Source organism: Lissotriton vulgaris, chromosome 7 (assembly GCF_964263255.1).
Source record: "Lissotriton vulgaris chromosome 7, aLisVul1.2, whole genome shotgun sequence".
Taxonomy (NCBI): Eukaryota; Metazoa; Chordata; class Amphibia; order Caudata; family Salamandridae; genus Lissotriton; species Lissotriton vulgaris.
The window spans coordinates 1,165,452,027-1,165,471,316 of NC_141695.1; the positions used below are offsets into that span (position 1 = coordinate 1,165,452,027).

General features: G+C 46.7%; 1 protein-coding gene across 1 annotated transcript in view; it reads left to right on the forward strand.

Annotated features, from left to right (window-relative positions):
• Positions 1–19,290, forward strand: part of NDFIP1 (Nedd4 family interacting protein 1) — a 266,509-nt gene that overhangs the window by 134,192 nt on the left and 113,027 nt on the right. The window lies entirely within an intron of this gene.

Sequence of the window (19,290 nt, forward strand, 5' to 3'; positions counted from 1 at the left end):
AGTATGTGAGCTCTTCATTCTCACTTACTTATTTTTGTTGTTCATCATTAAAGGAGGAGGATAGTGTTAGTGTTTTTTCTATCTCTATCGCTTTCTTTTCTTGGTTATCTGTTTTCCCTCTCGCGATGTGATGTTATCCTCATCCCTGGGTTTACAGATTTCTTGCTACGATTGTATATTTTTACTGTGTATAGTTTTTCTCTTAATTGTTATTTTCTCTTTTGTTTTTCATTTTGAGAGGAAGAGGATAATGTAGTATCCTCAGGTTGTACATATGTTCCTTTACTCCTCTGCATCTAGCTGCTCAGCCAGTGTGAGTGTCCCGGTTAGAATGTTAGTGGGAGTCTGGTGTATGAGTGTTGTCAGTTGAGGTTGGGCTGAGCACCTAGGAGGCTGCTCCTGGTGGGGCTTATTGTATCTACATCTAAGAACCTAATAAACTACATCTACTTCTACCTGGCCACGTCTACAGCGTCTACTTATGACTTCTGAACATGTTGGACCAGCCCACTACAAAAAGTCAAACTCCGGGTCTACAAAGGGTTCAAACCACTGAGTGACCCACGCCCTTCCACGGTTAACACATTTTTATGCGCTCCAAGATTCACTTTGAGCGTTATAATGCGGAGGATGAATGTAGATGTCTCTGCATTCTTTAGTGAAAGGTCCTGAAAGGGTACCTGGATTTTTTAAGTCACTGTATGGATATGGGTTTTCGGATTTGTGGCTGTTCAATACAAAAGGATCCTGATGTAACAGTGGCAAATATTTTGAGGCAGTGTCCTGGGAACCAAGTCATTGACCTTTTGTCTTGCATGACTCTGGTGCCAAATTGCTGAGGCTTCACATCTCCAAACGTGGATGAGTAAAAAGAAAACTGACACGCCAGGTCCAGCTCTTGGATTTTTTAGGTTTGTCCCTGGATACAATTAATATTTGGGTGTGGGGGGTGACCATTTTTTGCTCTGTGTGGGAGTATCCCAGACTCCAATAGAAGCAAGCATGTAAAGCCAATAGCCTAGCTTTAAACTGGCAGTGCAGAATATTACAATTAGATAGTAGCATGTAGCAAATGATTACGTGGTTTGGGAAGAGTCACTGAGCATGTAGAGAATGGGCTGCTTCACTTTGATGCCCGAAGGTACTTGTGCTGCAATGCAAAACTCAGGGAGCAGGGAAAATACTGCAAATTAAAGCTTCATATGATGTTTAGACTATTGCTTTGTTTTCTCATTCCATTGCACTGTATCAGAAATTCATGTTGTTCAGTTTGATGTCAGTGAGTCTATTAATGAAGCATGGCCGCACTAGGATTACTAGAGAATCTTTTGTTTTATTTTCTGCATTCTGCACACCTCCACACTCTATTCTGAGTGATGTCTGTGCCCTTTGAGTAGACCACGTGAAGTCTCTTGTCGCTAGATGACAAAAATGGCTTTGCAAGTTAAATACATATTATGTCAGTACTATTCCATTGCAGCACATGGATACTCCACCTTCTATGCACTGGAGTTGATCTACTTAAGAAGTGGAGAGACACAACTGCTGCAAATTAAATACCTTAATGAAGAAGATGAATAAATGGGAGGAGCCAAAGTCCCCATTCTAGTACTGCTTTTAAAGCTCTTTTTGTGATTTTATGAGCAAAACAGTTGGCTAAAGCTAAAAGGTTTACTTCAATTCACACAGAACTAAACACTCAATATCTTTTCATATGTACACAGAGAAAAGAGGGCATATAGAGCTCCTCCTGATTTATCAATCTGTGTAAAAAAAAAGTCTGGAACAGTGTAAAGTCTCCTTCCGTGGTGCTCGAGATGCGGTCCACAATGTAAATTCCATTCCTCTTGTATTTGTCATGGAGTTTACAATTTAAAATCCCTTTCTTTTTTATTTGATGCAGAGTTCATAATGTAAAACTTTTTCACCACTATATTTGTCAAGGAGTTTGTAGTATCCTGCATATATGTTGTAAGGTGTTTTACCTCTCCTACTCAGCCAGTGCCTGTGCTCTGACTCATTGGACTGTTGGAGTCTGATGATGCCTCGGAATATTGGGACTTAGAGAGGCAGAGTGACAGTTGGTCATGGGCTGAGCAGCTGACCGGCAGCTCCTGGTGGGGCTCCGATATACTACATAACTACATGGTGTCCTGCAACTTACTACTTGTTATCTTCATGGAATAAAGCATCTTGAATTACTACCTCCTGTGTGAACCTTCATCACTACAGAGTTACACAGTGTAAAGCCTCTTTCTAATGTTTTTGACACAGGTTCTGTGTTAACAGTGTCTTTGTCAAGTAAGGTGCTACTTATTAGGCGGACTCACAACTGTTGGCTAATTAAACACTCACAGAAAATAACAAAAAGGCAGAGGGCGTAAGCCAACCTTACGATTACATCTAAACTGAGCACCAAGTACACTCCTTATCACTTGATCTTCAGAACATTTTATGCTGTAGAGAAGTCCAAAGCTTACAAAGTGAAGTGGTGTGAGGTTATAAACCCCGAACATCACAAAAACACATGCCGCTTCATAAGTCAATGTCCAACCAGTGCTTTTGAGAAAAAAAAACTTTATTTCAAAGACAGTTCAATACAATTACAAATGCGCTTATTGAAAACCTCAACTCTCTGGCTTCACATGACCAAGATAGTCTAAGAAAGACTTTCATTAATAAAAATGTAAAACCCCTTCTTACGATGTTTATCTTGGAGTTTGCAATGTAAAACTCCTTCCTAATGTATTTTTCAGGATGTTTTTAATGTAAAGCCCTTACTAATTAAATTTGTCACAGTCCGCAATGTTAAAACTATCCCTATTGTATTTGTAATTGGGATGCATCATGCAAATCCCATTCCTGTTGCATTTGGTGTGGGATTTGCACTAGCAATGTCTCAATCAGTTAGGAGCAAATGGAACCGGTTTATAGCTGAAAAGCGCAACTGTTCATGAATGAAATGTCTGTAGAAAAAAAGATAAACGTAGGGGCAAAACCCATTCCTGTTGCATTTGGTGTGGGATTTGCACTAGCAATGTCTCAATCAGTTAGGAGCAAATTAAACCGTTTTATAGCTGAAAAGCGCAACTGTTCATGAATGAAATGTCTGTAGAAAAAAAGATCAACGTAGGGGCGAAGCTATAAGTCCTTCCTGAATACTGATTCCTAGAGATCTTTTTCTGGTGATTAACTGAGCTATTGCAGACGATTACAATGCTCTCCACTGACATGTAAATAGGGCTCCCGGTTTTCTGTTTTTACGGATTTTTACATATAAATACAGACGGAAAACAAGTTTTTCTTTATCTGTCTTTATATGTAAAAAACTGGAAAATACTAGTACATTTTGTTCTGCTGCAATCTGGTGTCTTCCCCCTCCTTAGAGGGTTAAGAGGTGTCAGCCCGGGCTGAGACACCTTCCCGGGCAGGCACGGAGCTGCCAGCCGCACCTGAGCACTTCACAGGTCTTTGAAAGACCATTTACAGAGACGCAGCAGGGTGCTGGGCCACCTTTGTCGCAGAGATGAACGACGAGAGAAGAGACAAACCCCTCCCAGCAAGTTAGTTAAACAAAGCATCTGGCAAAAAGATCATACCGAGAATGCAGAGAGCTCCATTGCAAAGCTTTATGCTGATGGATTTAGGAGGGCCAAACCCGCTCTTCTCCCCTCATTATCATTGGGGGTAGGGATGTGAGAATTCGGTTTGTCTGGAGCTCAGTTACTCCCCTTACAAGACGGTTCTGTTTAGGCACTACACAGCAAGACCTCCTTTGCACACACACTAGTGTCACTCAGTCTCTCGTGCAATTCTAGTGCTTGAAAGTTACTAGAACCCGAAGATTTTGGAGCACTTTACCTGACTACAATCACATTACCCATGACAGTTATTCATTTTTTGTAGGCACAGGGAGATTAATTGACTTTCCCAGGATCTAAGGATATTGAGCCGGCGGTGAACCTTGAACATCGTTCTAAAGTTCCAAAGTAGGCAGTTTTAGCTGTTATACCACATCTCCTCCCTGATATTCAGAGAGGCTTATTGCACAAACTGCGAGACACTCGACTCTAAATATAATTTTACAAATTCTTGCACAATCTGATTGCCCCCGCCCAACATATCGCTTCTTGTCTTTTATTCGGTCTGATCTTCCTTCCCCAAGAATTCTTGTATTTGTAGTGTTTAATGTCCTCCGTATTCTACCGGCCAAGTAGGCCCGCCGGATATAGCCATTAGAAAAGCCTCAAGCTAGTTAGCAATTATAATTTGAAATCATGTTATGGAAGTTTATATGAATTTTGGAAAAGGTGATGGACAGAGTTTCTGAATGATGCAGAATACTCCTACCCAGTCAAGAGATCAGGGCTTGATCCATCGCCGTTTTTTAGCTCACTGCACCATCCCAGCTCAGAACCTGGCTATATGCAAATTAGTCTGTTCCTGTCCCAGTGCATGATGGGAACAGGGCAAACCAAACTACCAAGCCAATTCTTATACTGGGAAGGAGACAAGCTTCCGGGGACCGGTCTCTGGCATTTCAGCCGTCGTCGGCCCGGCTTGCTTGAATCCTGATGGTGCAATGAGCTAGGGACTCACGTCTGAGTATACCCTCCCACACTTAGTGTGGATAAAATCAATTTTGGAAAAGGTGATGGACAGAGTTTCTGAATGATGCAGAATACTCCTACCCAGTCAAGAGATCAGGGCTTGATCCATCACCGTTTTTTAGCTCACTGCACCATCCCAGCTCAGAACCTGGCTATATGCAAATTAGGCTGTTCCTGTCCCAGTGCATGATGGGAACAGGGCAAACCAAACTACCAAGCCAATTCTTATACTGGGAAGGAGACAAGCTTCCGGGGACCGGTTTCTGGCATGGAAGTTTATATGTACACATTTCATGCTTTTTGGCAATTGTCAGAGAGAAGTATTGCTGTCTTTTTGGAGGGAGGATCCCAGTATGTTGTTGCCAGTGGTCGAAGTGGGGTACAAAAAAGTAGGGAAACTGAGGGAGTGGATTCAGACGACAGGAATTTCCAGAGGAATGGGTCAGTGAGTGGAGTCAGAGGTGTGGCCAGAAATAGCAAAACATCCCAGTTTTTAGTATTTGTTTGGGATTTCAGTGACCAGTTCCAGCTTATTACATTATTTAATTCAACTAATGGATACACATGTTTAAGGTTTAATATGAGTTATCGACATTAAAATACTTTCACAAACTGGGATACGTTTCTAATCAAAGAATGTCCCTAATAAGCTAAAAAATTGAATCACAAGCCATATGTCTCTGAGCCATGCAGTTTCTATCAACAACACTTCTCCAATTTTCCACAAAAGCAGTTCAAACATGAATGGCAAAATATCCTAGTTTGCAAATGTTTTCCACATAATTATGCTCTATCATATTTGCCACATAATACATCATCTTCTGCATAATCTGACGATTTTAACAAAAAAAACATGTTTGTAGCTCGAACAGATCAAAAGTTACAAAAAATGTGACTTGTGTTGCTGCAAAGGGAGGGCCCTTTGCAAAGGTTGACTGGTCACCTTTCTCACTGCTGCATTTGTATGTTACACTGGTACCGATGAGGCAAAATCTTTGCAGAGACTGTTAATATGTGTAAAAATGTCAAAATAATAAAGTAACAGACAACTTACAGCATTACGATAGTCTTTTTTTGCTGTATAATTTAGTTAACACTGCAACATAATTTTGTCCTCCATTGCTGCATAATTCCATTGGCCACAAAGGAGGCAGCCTGTGTTAAAGGTGCTTGTGCATGAAGCATAGAGACCGTAACGTTTGTGAACTTAGTTTGGTGCACATGCAAATCCTGCATTGCTGATCCGTGGTGAATTGAACTACCACTGCTAAAACAAGGCCAAGGGAGGTACCAATGGGTGAGGAATACTGGCCTCAAGGGTCCTGAGACCTCATTCACAGAGTCGCTGTTGCTCTAGGGTATGCTGCTTTGTAGGCCTACCCGCACGACTGGAGGTGAACGTCAGTATGGATTGTGGTGGACAGGCCTTCAAGGTTAACTCACACTTGCCACTGCTAGGGCCAACCTGCTGATGCTAAGACACCAGGGCTTCTAAGGTCTGGCGTGGCCTTCTCAGGTCTAGCATGGGAATGTGCTCCCTCAGGAGAGTGGTCTGGTGGACTAGACAAGATGGCTGAGCCTGGTTCCCCAATTCCATATTCAGCAGCTCTGGCTTTAGTGCCACATCCTCTCCCCACTGAACACCATACTAACCCACTGAGAGAAAATTGCAGTGCCTTCAGCTACAACCCAATTGTGCTCCGCTATAAACTCCTGGATGTGTCTCAATTCAAATTATGCACTACACAAGAGTAATACGCTGTCTGAAAAAAAAAAAAAACAATAACACCATGGAAAAAGCAAACACTCATAAGGAGTGCAAGATTAAGTAAAGCATTTGAAATGTGAGCAGGAACAACATGGTTACCTTAACGCTTTTACACTAATTATTCAGAAATCAATGAGTTTTTTCCTGAAAAGTTAATGACATGACTACAGGGACCGGAAGGGACCCGTTACAATGTCCATTGGTTATATACTTACAAAATGGAAGCACTATAGTGGAAAAATCATTTGTAATTATTTAATGCACATGCACTCTGTGTTGTTTAATGAAACATTTAATTTTTCTTCATGCAGCCTGCCTGTTGGAATGCAAAAACATCTTAAGATATTATGAAAGTGTTTTCGATTCAAGTAGTGTTACAAGAAGCTTGCCAGTCTCCCTGGAACATGCTATGGGCAGACAAAGGAGTAATAAACAAACATTTTCAATGCAATAAGTCTTGCATTTACCCGAGTTTAAGCTATTTGTATGGTAAATGACAATGCCTTTTATTTATATATATATTTTAAAAACAGATACATAAAAAGCATTGTCATTTACAATGCCAATAGCTTAAACTAGCGTAAATGCGAGACCAATTGCATTGCAAATGATTGTTCTTCTCTGCACACACAAAACATCAATCCTCATAGTAATGGCCAGGGACAGCTTTAGCGCTGGTGGGGCACAATTGGGTTGCAGCTGAAGGCAGTGTGAGTTTCTCTCAGTGGGGCAGTGTGGTGTTCAGTCGGGGAAAGGATGTGGCATTCTGCCGATGACAGAAACTGCAAGGCTCTGAGACAAATGGCTTGTGATAGCATATTTAAGCATATTTGGGACCTTTTGCAAATGGCAAAGTTTTCAAATGAATGTATAGTGTTGACCAATAACAACTGAGCGCATGTGTGCATTGTCAATTTAAATAAATGTGGAAAAATACTAGCTGTAGCGTCTTCTTTTGCTTGTGGCAAAAATAAATGTGGATAAATACAGGAAAAATGCCTGAAAAATAAATATGGATAAATACAGACGGAAATGGCAAAAAAATAAATACCATAAAACCGGGAGCCCTACATATAAATGAGGAATCTGTCTTAAGTGAAACCTGCTTGTATTACCATATGCTTAATACGGAGGTTAGAGCTTCTTTGTCCCATCACTTAAGTCAGCTAGTTTTAACTAGCTCCAAAACGGTTTAGGAGTGTGGGGAACACCCTGCCCTGTTCCTTCAGGTTGTTTAAATCCGTAGCACATTACTCCAAAGAAAGTCATTGGTGGAGAAAAAAAGAACTCCTTCTGTACGGCCCATTTCCTCCTTGATTAGAGTGTGCATGACGTACAATTAAAGTGATCGTAATTAGAAATTTCCACAGTCACTTGAGATATGTTTCCGTAGGCACAACTATTACACAGTTTATACATACCCTGGAGCCTAGACCTGTGTAAAATATCTGCTCAACCACAAACATTTGCCCATCCGGCATCTTGAGCCCCAAGCCCATTTTATCCGTTTTCCATATCATACAATGCTTAATTGAGCTGACACCTAAATTTTGAATATCCCATCTTGGTTTTTCAACTTAAGAATGGTGAAAAGTAGATCAATTGGTAAAAGGCATTACTTTCCCTGTATTTTTTTTTTTAATTAAACATGAAAATTGTTAATATAACCATGTTCTAAATGGCATCCAAGGTGGTGCGGTCTAGAATTCTGGCTGTAGTGAATTCTACATCTTCGACCTGAAAAAAAGGGGCTGATGTTTTTGTTTTGAGTTGGAAATCAAAATCGTATGAAAGATATAATTTTCCCTTGAATATAAGGCAACTCCAACAGAAACTGCGTTACTGAAACTTATTCCGAGTTGTGTTGTGTCTCAGAGTAAGAGTTTGAAACTAAATGTACACCTGCACGTGAACAGTGCTCTGGTCATGGACTGTAGGACATGTTAATAGAGTGATATTAATAATTAGTGTGATGTGCCCCGATTAGGTGCTTCCAGCTAAATGGATTCCTGTTGACTTTTAGATCGTGAATTATCTTTTAAATATACATGTCTGTGCTATACAGCTCCCAGCAGTGACTGAGAAGCAAACACACGTTGCAGTACACTTCATACAACTAGAATTAGCTAATCTGAAGAGCAAACGAGGAGCTTACTTTACTTTAGTAATCAAAAATGTTAGCTAGTGTTGTGGAACCATGCAGGTTTCTTGGGATAAAACCCTATTTGAGAGTGGGGAATGAGTTGTAGACATGAGGCTGTTTTATTTTGAAGTGAGAAGTAAAGTGCGTTCAACTATCTTAGACGCTTGGCCTGGTTTGTTGGGCTTCAACCACAACAAACAAGTGTTTCATTAATCTGTTTGGTGCCACAGGGGATAATGGGCATCACAGTGGGAGATAGAAAGCCAGACTAAGGTAGCAGAGATGGGACGTAAACAGTACATTGGTAAATAATGTTCTGCTCTATTTTCGGAATAGCACCATTAGAGGGGTTATTGACATATTTAGAAATCTCACTCACAAGCAAATGGGAAACCACTATTTTACTCTAGGTTCCCAATTCAACTGAACGTCATATTCACTGACAGCCACACTTTTTTTTTATTAACAGTTGGAGTCCGTTTCATTGAATATGAGGGTGGTTTTGCCAAGGACTATTTTTGTACCAAGTGACCTGAACAGATATTTATACAGCTCCCCCAACCTTCTACTGTCATGATCAAATATTCTTCGGGCGAACCGTAGGACTTGCCACCTACATCCCCACATAATTGGACATGAGAAATGAACTGTAGAACCTTTTATATTCTGGAACTACTCACAGGAAAGCGAGATACCGAATTTCTGTGCATTTGCGTTCACATGTTGCTTGCTAGCCTCTTGATAAGCACAACAAATAAAAAACTGAGCAGATGCCCCAGCACACACTTTACAGGGAACACAAGTGTTTTGTAACTTATCTTCTCAACTTGCTGTGGATGTTTTTTGTGTTTTCTTCTGCAGAAAATCACGTACTTGTTTTCGGGTGTACCAAAACGAGGTACGCTGTGCAGAAAGTCCAGGCAGCCCTTATTGGTTTACAGAGGCAAAAATAATAACACTAAATGCTTTCTTTTGTGCTAGTGTGGGCGAAAGGTTTAGGCTTATCAGAAGGTAGTGCTAAGCATTTGTTGTACTCGCAGAGGCCATAAATGAGACGCAAATTCCAGAATAAATCCTAGACCAATTTAGAAAATGTCGTATTATTGAAGTTTTGATACCAAGAACTACGTTATCAAGTTTGTACTTTTTAAAATATTTTGAATTTCACAGTTAAGTGAATTGTTCACTTAAATGTGTTTTTATGTAGCAATGTTTTTCGACGGGGGAAAAAGGCATATGTTGCATACAGTTATTTACGGTCAGTTTCTGGAGCTCTCCTTATGGACCTAGTGTTGTACGGGGCAAAGGTCCAAAGTACCACCAGCAGTTACTTGTTTCATACCCTGGGGCGTATGGGTGCTGGAGTGCTGGTCGAGTTGGTAACCTTAAACGTTACACTGTGGAAAGAACGTGGGGCACCTAAAAATAGGCTGCAGAGGGAGACCTGGGGACAAATACTGGAGCTCCCATTGAGGGGGTGTGGGGAGGGCTTGGGTCACACAAATCCTGGGAGCAAGTGGCCAGAGCTGGTTCGTGGGAACCTGGGCCGGTGCTCTCGGTTGCAGAGTAGATCAGTCAACTGGGCTCTGTGCATTAAAGGCCCTTGTGGTTGTCCGTCTCGCCGTTTGAAGGTGCAGGGTCACTCAAGGGAGTAGGTCTCTGTGGTGCTGGCTGTTCTGTCTTGGTGCTGTTAGAATCCTGACTGGACTAACGCAGGCCTTGGTTACTGCAAAGAGTCAGGTACCCCAGGTACTGGTGGTGTGCGGCTCTAGTTGGTCCTGGTGTCCTCTCACTCGGAGGGACAGATCTGACCTTCGGACCACAGGCACCTCTTCCTAGGTGGCTGCAGCATCGGGCTGCCCGGGGAGCAGCAACACTGTGAGCAGGACTCTGCTTCTTCAGTGCCTGTGTACTGCAGGAGAGTAGCTCTTCTACTGCAAGGGGTATTGCTGGCAGTTTGTGAAGGGCTGGCAGTCTACCAGGGTTCTTGGCAGATGCTCAGCTGATGGACGAGTCACTTGGTGACGATTGTTGAGACTGGTGCAGGCAGGCTTTGATGCCGAAAGTCCACAGCAGTCTTCGGGTTCTCGTTTTCTTGCGGTTCTTCTTTGTCCTCTTCTTCTGGAGCCATCGAATCCAAGTTCTTGGCATCCGGGCTGCCACATAAATACTCAATTTAGGTGTGTTAAGGGGAGTCACAGGTAGTAGCCAATGGGCTACCTACCTTTAGGGTGACTGCACCGACTAAATATCACTTCCAGTAGGGAGTGGGCATAACCCTGAACCAATGAGCCTAATTCCACCAAAGATCAAGATGGTGGAAGTCTATTTTTCATGTTTACATCAGGTAGTCACTTTAGGGGTGGAACCAGCTTGATAGGGAATGCGCCTTCTGACTAATTTGTCCCAGGTACCAAATGGGCCTCAGGCAGAGGTGGCATCTACCACGTCTGGGGGAAGCTGGGGTCATATACCCAAGGCAACAGAGGCCTTTGAAGCCTCCTGTCTTGATATGCTGATTGCTTTGCCATCCTGCTTGGAGGAGGTGACAGCACCTCTGACTGGAGGTATTAATACATCTATCACTGGAATCAGTTTGGGCTTATTAATATGAGATGTTTGATACAAAACATCTTTAGTTTCATTGAAGCCATCACGTAGCTCGGGAACTTATAATCACCAGTGCCCAGTACATAAACTCAAGATGGCTTCCATGTTCACTGGCAACGTCCACGAATCAACATGGACATCACAGGGGCATGTCTGTTCATGCAGATATGTCCTCACATGTAATATAATGCACCCTGCCTTAGAGGTGTAAGGCCTACTGCAGTGGTGACTTACTTCTATTGCATGCAGTGCTGCCTGCAAGCATGGCACACAGGAGGTGTGGCATGTTGTGTCATCACTTTCTCTGCACCATGTCACGCAGCCTGTGATGGCAGTTTGCATGAGTGTGGTGAGGGATCCCTTAATGTAGCACAATACATGTAGCCGCCCTTAGGGATCCTCTTTCGTCTCCATGCCCTAGGTACCAGGGGTACCATTTACTAGGAACTTAAAGGGGGAACTCATGATATTGCCAATTGGGGGAACAATTGTACAGTTTTAGGGAAAGAGATCTGGCACTGGGGACCTGGATAGCAGGACCCAATGTACTTTTGTCGAAATGACATCAAATACCAGGCAAAAATGGGAGTTACCATGTCAAAAAGAGGCACGCCCCTTACACTTGTTCAGAAGTTAATTTGCCTTAAAGACTGTTCCCTGAATCTCCCACCACTTGTGTTTCATGATTTTACCTGGCCCCCCTCTCCTGAATGCTTTTTCTCGCTCTACAACCTTCTTTGGTCATGTTCGCACTATATATTAAAACGTTGTAAATACATAAAATAAATACGTCTCTAATGACTGTAAGAACACTTCATTCATTGTCTGTAATCCTGACGCACCTTTTCTTCACTTTTTGATTGCACCGATGTGAGATCTGCAAATTTGCAGTCGGAAGAGCTACTCTCTGGATGGCCCCCTGACTCAATGGCTTAGACTGAAAGCAACTGAACACCTAGCTACTGGCTTGTACTTTTATCTAATTCACTCAGCCGTTGCCTCAGTTATTTCACACAGAACTATGAAGCCTAGGCAATGTGTAACACCATACACATTTCTGAAATAAGTAAAATAAAATGGATGATAAACCTTGACAGATCAGTTTTTCTTTAGCTTGTGTTCATGCTTCAGGAGTTGCATCTTCTGTGAACTGCCCCATCCTGATTTCCCATTATTTAGCTATGTTCTTCTCCAGCCATTAGGTGTTCATTGAGTTGTGCAAAGTTCCATTGGTCAATTAAAGTCATTTGTAAAGCGCGTGGCTACCTCAGTTGAGGTTTCCCAACGCTAAAAAGCAGAGACTGAAGAACAGGACCGGCTACTCATATCTACACTTGATTAAAGAACCAGGTTTTTAAATCTTTCTTGAAACAATGTTCATACTCAGTCATGGGTAGGTGGATAGGCAAGGAGTTTCAAAGCCTGGCTGTCAGTACCGAGAACGCCCTACCATCTTGGCGAACCTTGGCAAACCTCGGAATGCGCAAAAGTCGCAGCTGATTAGATCTCAAGGCTCTCTCCTTATGGTACTGACTAAGCCTATTTCTCGGGTAACACTGACCTTTGCCCCTAATGGCTATGAATGCCAATGTCAGTTGGTGGAAATTTTTCTATCCGGCTTCAGCATAAGAGCAAATTAATGACCTGTAGCGCTAATCCTCTTCAGTTTGTATTTGTTTTTTCATAAACCCCATATCTGAAAGAACCAGGTTAGTATTCGATTCTTTACCTTAGAATATCCCCAGGCATCAGTCTGGATCGGGAAATTTTTGCGTAGCAGTACCCTTGCGCATCGGTAGGCGTCGTCTGCGGCTCCACGTCCGTCCGTCGTCGGCGTCGTTTGCGCCGGGATGACGTCTCCGGAGTACTTAGACGCCACCCTCGCGCGCTGACGTCCGTTCTTCTTTTTTCTGCACCAGCAGCGCAGATCCGGAAAAAGTGGTACCCATAGTCAATTTTTGACTAACTTTTTCGATCCTTTTTGATCATTTTTCGGAGTCTTCTCGACTCTGAACGGTGCCGGTAAGGATGCCTGGATTTAAACCCTGTGAGGACTGCGACCGACTGATGTTGGTTACCGACCCTCACTGCCGGTGCCCTCACTGTCTCTGCTTAGACCACGACGACAAGGCCTGCCCCGACTGCCGAGCCCTGACGTCGAAAGCTAGGCAGGAGCGGCCCCGCAAGCGTCTCGAGCTCCGGCAGTCAGCCCGTGCCGTGAGAGGTCCCGGTCCAGACGGAGGGACCAGTCGCATGGTCGGAGCCATCATAGCTCGAAGTCGTCAGGTAAGCACAGGAAGTCGAAGAGACATCATCGCTCATCCGACACCCCCCCCCCCCGCGACGCGGGTGACACCGCCCATGCGGCCCAGTCGGAGTCACGGGCGTTGCGGCCTGCTTCATACCCTCTGGTCCCTGGGCAGGACGCGACGCCGGAGGAGATCGAGCGCTTCCTCATGGCCATGAGGTCTCTCTCTCCTTCAGGCCCACCGGACCCGTCTGGGGGGCCCCAGCGGGTCGGGTGCTTCGGCCCGACATCGGCGGGTGCTTTGGCCCGACGTCGCCGACTCCTTCGGGCCCGGCGCCGCAGGGCCCCGCTGGATCCGCTTCCGGATCCGGGTTGTCGCTGGTTGACCTGACGACCTCACCGGCGCCGATCCCTAGGGTGTCACCTCCGGCGCCGCCTTCGGGCGCCGCCGTCCCCGATGCCTCCCTCGATCCGGTTCCGGCGTCGGAGCGGCACCGTATTTGACGCCGATTGGAGATTTTTACTTCAACGAACCGGCCCCCTCCTTTGACAACCCTGATTATCAGGAGATGGGTGATGAGGTGTATTGGGAGGGGTCTGAGGACCCTCTGACACGTGTGTCAGTCCCAGCAGGACTGGACGGGTGAACTTGGGAATGCCAGTGGTCTGGATGCTTCATCAGGCACTGGTTTTGTCTCACCTCCTACCGTGGCTACGGAAGAGGGGGCAACCTACGGTGTGGTGCTGATGCGGGCGGCCAGGGCCTTGGGGCTTGAGCTCCCCGTCGCGGCCGTGAGAACTAACCTCCTCACTGAGGTCCTTAAAACGCAGTCAAGCTCGGCTGAGCCTCTGCTGCCGTTTAATGAGGTCTTGACTGACGTTCTTTTGGGCACTTGGTCCAGGCCCGCTACAGGTCCGCCTGTAGATAGGAACGTGACCGGACGCCACCGCCCGGCCCCGGGCGACCCTTGTTTCCTGTCTACCCATCCCACCCCGATAGCCTGGTCGTCCAGGCCTCCAACTCCCAGACCGCATTCCCGACGGCTCCGTCCGATCGGGAATCCAAGAGGTTCGAGCAATACGGCAAGAAGGTATTCTCCTCCCTGAGTTTGGGACTGCGGTCTTCCAACACCGCATGCTTCTTGGGCCGCTACACCCACTCTCTGTGGGACACGGTCGCGGACTTGCTGCCAGAATGCCCGGCGGAGGTCAGGGCTAAACTCACCCAAGCCCTTGCGGAGGGTCGAGATGCAGCACGTTTTTCCATCCGGTGTGGGCTGGATACCACCGACTCGCTGGGCAGAGCGATGGCAACGACAATGGAGATTCGTCGCCACGCCTGGTTGAGGTCCCCCAACTTTTCAGCCGATGTCCAGAATACACTCATGGACATGCCGTTTGATGGCCGTCGCCTTTTTGGCGACAAGGCAGACCATGCGCTTGAGCGCTTCAAGGACTCCAGGGCTACGGCCAAGTCCTTGGGCCTCTCGGCACCGCGCCAGCAAACGGGTGCCTTTCGCTCCTTTCGTGGCCAAGGAAGGGGCGCCCCCACCCATGCTGCCAGCCACGCCCCACAGACTAATTTCCAACGCGGTGGCGGCCGTGGAAAGCGCTGTGGCGGCGGTCGGGGACAACGGCGAGGTCAGTCCACACCTACCCCTGCAGCGTCCGCCTCAAAACCCTCCTAGTCCGAGCTTTTAGGCCCATGTGACGCCAGTGGGGGCAGGGTTTGCCATCACCTCCTCCACTGGCGCACTATCACATCGAACAGGTGGGTGCTGCAAATCGATCGAAGGGGCTACTCCCTCCCCTTCGAGGCTACCCCTCCAGACATACCACCGCAGTACCACCGCGTGTCGGGGGATCACTTGCGACTTCTGCGGAAGTTACGGCCCTCTTGGCCAAGGGGGCCATCACACGCGTTCCTGGGCCAGAAGTAGGGTGTGGTTGCTACTCCCACTACTTTCTGGTACCCAAGAAGGGCAAAAAGGTCCTACGCCCTATCTTGGATCTACGGAACGTCAACGGCTTCCTCCGGAAGGAGAATTTCAAAATGCTGACACTAGCTCCGGTCTTAGCTGCCTTGGACCCAGGAGACTGGATGGTAGCGTTGGACTTGCAGGACGCTTATTTCCACATTCCCGTCTTGCTGGCCCACCGGCGCTACCTGCTGTTCACGGTAGGCCAGGAGCACTTTCAGTTTACCGTGCTCCCCTTCGGCCTTACCAGCGCCCCACGGGGGTTCACGAAGGTGATGGCAGTGGTCGCAGCTCATCTGTGCAGGTTAGGGGTGTCAGTCTTCCCCTACCTCGACGACTGGTTGTTGAAGGCGGGCTCGCCCCATACAGTCGTCAGCCACCTCCAGACGACGGCAGACCTCCTGCACCAGCTGGGGTTCTCGATCAATGTGCCGAAGTCACACCTGTGCCCCTCCCAGAAGCTCCTCTTCATTGGAGCGGTTCTCGACTCGGCGCAGTTTCGGGTTTATTCTCCCGAACAGCGGGTTCAGGATATTCAGGCTCTGATTCCCATCTTTCAGCCTTTATCCCTAGGTCAGGTTGACGCTGCGGCTTCTGGGGCTGATGGCCTCCTGCATCCTTCTTGTGCATCACGCTCGATGGCGGATGCGGGCTCTGCAGTGGGACCCAAAGTTTCAGTGGGCCCAGCATCAGGGCAACCTGTCCGACCATGTCCCGATCTCGGAGGGCACTGCGAGACAGCTGCAGTGGTGGCTCACGGACCGCTATTGGGTCAGCGGCAGATCCCTCTCCCTTCCTCAACCGGAGCACGTGGTTGTGACGGATGCGTCTCTCCAAAGCTGGGGTGGCCACATGGGAGAGGCGGAGATCAGAGGCCTCTGGTCTCCGGCAGAGTCCCGGCTCCATATCAACCTTTTGGAGCTGCGGGCGATTCGTCTAGCCCTGAAGGCATTCCTCCCCTCTGTCCGGGAGAGTGTAGTGCAGGTGTTCACGGACAACACCACCGCCATGTGGTACTGCAACAAACAGGGTGGGGTGGGGTCGTGGACCCTCTGCCAGGAGGCTCTGCGCCTCTGGCAGTGGATGGAACATTAGGGCGTGACCCAGGTGGTTCAACACCTGGCAGGTTCTCTGAACGCCAGGGCGGACGAACTCAGCCGACTGTGCATGATGGATCACGAATGGCGTCTGTACTCGGACGTGGCGCAAGGTCTCTTTGTGCAGTGGGGAGAGCCTTGGTTAGATCTATTCGCCACCGAAGAGAACGCGCAATGTCATCAGTTCTGCGCGTTGGAATTTCCAAGGCGGCACTCGCTCGGAGACGCTTTTCGTCGCGAGTGGAATTGCGGTCTGTTGTACACCTTTCCGCCTGTACCACTTCTACCCAGAGTGCTGAAAAAGATCAAACGTGACCAGGCCCAAGTCATCCTTGTGGCTCCGGACTGGGCACGAAGGTACTGGTATCCCGAGCTACTCAGTATGTCAGTCGATCCCCCGGTTCGTCTGCCTCTTCAGGAGGACCTTCTGTCGCAGCAGCAGGGGACGGTCCTCCACCCGAACCTGTCCAGTCTCCACCTCCATGCTTGGAGATTGAGCGGCGACAGTTGAGGCCATTTGACTTGCCTCCTGTAGTCTGTAATGTAATTCTGGCAGCCAGCCGTCCCTCCACAAAGTCGGTATACGCCTGCAGGTGGAACAGATTTGTGGCATGGTGCACAGCAAAGGCTGTGGATCCTCTCTCTGCCCCTCTTTCTGAGGTTCTTCTCTTCCTTCTTTCTCTTGCCCAGCAGGGCTCTGCTCTGAGCACTATCAAGTGCTACCTTTCTGCCCTTTCAACCTTTCTAAGGCTGCCTGATCAACCGTCTTCGTTCAAGTCCCCCATTGTAACTCTCTTTCTGAAAGGCATCACACACATGCTTCCCCCTGTTCCGTTTGTGATGCCTCAGTGGGACTTAAACATTGTTCTTACCTATCTGATGTGCGCTCCCTTTGAGCCGCTTCACAACTGTCCTCTCCGTCTTCTTACTCTGAAGACTGCTTTCCTGGTTGCCATCACCTCTGCCAGGAGAGTGATTGAGCTCCAGGCTCTTTCATCCAAACCTCCTTTCCTTTCTGTCCATCCGGACAAGGATGTGTTGCGGACTAGACCCTCTTTCCTGCCCAAGGTTGTCACGGCCTTCCACATCGGGCAGTCTATCACCTTGCCCACCTTCTTTCTGCCACTGCATCCCTCAAAAGAGGAAGAGCGGCTCCACCGTCTGGACCCAAAACATGCGCTTTCATTCTATCTGGATCGCACACGCCAGTTCCGGGTGGATGACCAACTCTTTGTTGGTTACGTGGGCGCTAAGAAGGGACGGGCGGTGCACAAGTGGACCATCTCTCGGTGGGTCGTCTTGTGTATCAAGGCTTGTTACTCCTTTGCGAAGGAGCCTCCTGTTGGGCTGCGGGCCCATTCCACTCTGGCCACAGCGGCTACCACTGCCCTGGGAGTCCCTTTGCAGGACATCTGTCAGGCAGCCATGCGGGCCTCGCTGCACACGTTCTCAAGACACTACTGCCTGGACAGCCAAGTCCGGAGGGATGGCTTCTTTGGCCGTTCCGTCCTCCAGGACTTTCTGGTGTGATTATTTGTTCGCAGACCCACCACCGGGGTTGGTATTGCTGGGGGTATCTATTCTAAGGTAAGGAATCTAATACTAACCTGTTTCTTTCAGATGAGCAAGTTACTTCCCTTCGGTAATGATCTATCTGTAAGAAACCGTAGTTAGTATAAGATTCCTTACTGCCCCACCCATCCTCCCCGTTCTGCGAACCGATATCTAGGGTTAAGGTCATCCCCTTTCAGGGCCCTAGTTTCAATGGCACCAGTGTTGGTTTTTTACATGGCTCTGCGTTTTTGGCGCGGAAAAGCTGTGTATAAGAACTGACGTCAGCGCGCGAGGGCGGCGTTTAAGTACACAGTCGACGTCATCCCGGCACCAACAACGCCGACGACGGACGCAGAGCCGCAGGCGACTCCTACCGACGCGCAAGGGTACTGCTACGCAAACGTTTCCGGATCCAGACTGACGCCTGGGTATATTCTAAGGTAAGGAATCTAATACTAACTACTGTTTCTTACAGATATAGCGTTACCAAGGGAAGTAACTTGTTCTTTAACAAGTGTTCTTTGTTCCATGCTTTCGGGTTCACGTTAATGTAGTTCTGGTGTGGTAGTAAGATCGTTTTGGAGGTTACACTTTTTGCCTCCGTTCAGAGATATTATTATTCTGTTATAGAATTGGATGATGGTCATTTCTGAACGGATGGTGAGCAAGATTGTGTTCACTCACTTTGTTGCCTGGCATTCATATTATATCCTATCTTCTTTTATTTCCTTGCAATCTCTTGTCCGATAGATGTTTTATGTGCCTGAACCATTTAAGAATAGATACCTCAAAGACTATTTACAGAAGTTGTGGGCCTAAAGAAACAAGTACTCTATACCAGATCAGATAATTTATTTGCCAAGTCACAGCATGGTTACTTATTAAGAAATCGCACCTACAGTAAAATCTGCATTTCTGGCAGAATGCCCTCGTGGCCAAGCCCCCCTTTTCACCAAAGAGTAGACAAGAAAAGACTTTCCTTTTGGCCAACCTGTCTGGCAGATGATAAGGAAGCCAGTCTGTCCACATTAATCTAGTGATTATTTCTGTGTCCATATCCGTCACGCCGTTTGTCTTGCAGGCCTTGATGAATTAGTTGCAGTATTTCTGGTCTTGAGGAAATAAGAATTCTGTGCTTGTTAATTATCTCAATAACATTGTAAATTAGGCAACTGAACCCTACTTGATAATGCTGAAGAGATATTTGAGATGTTTTGGCTGGAAATATTGTTTAGCAGGTTTTCTTAAATGTCTGTGAGGTGCTGTTTGAATTGCTAGTTT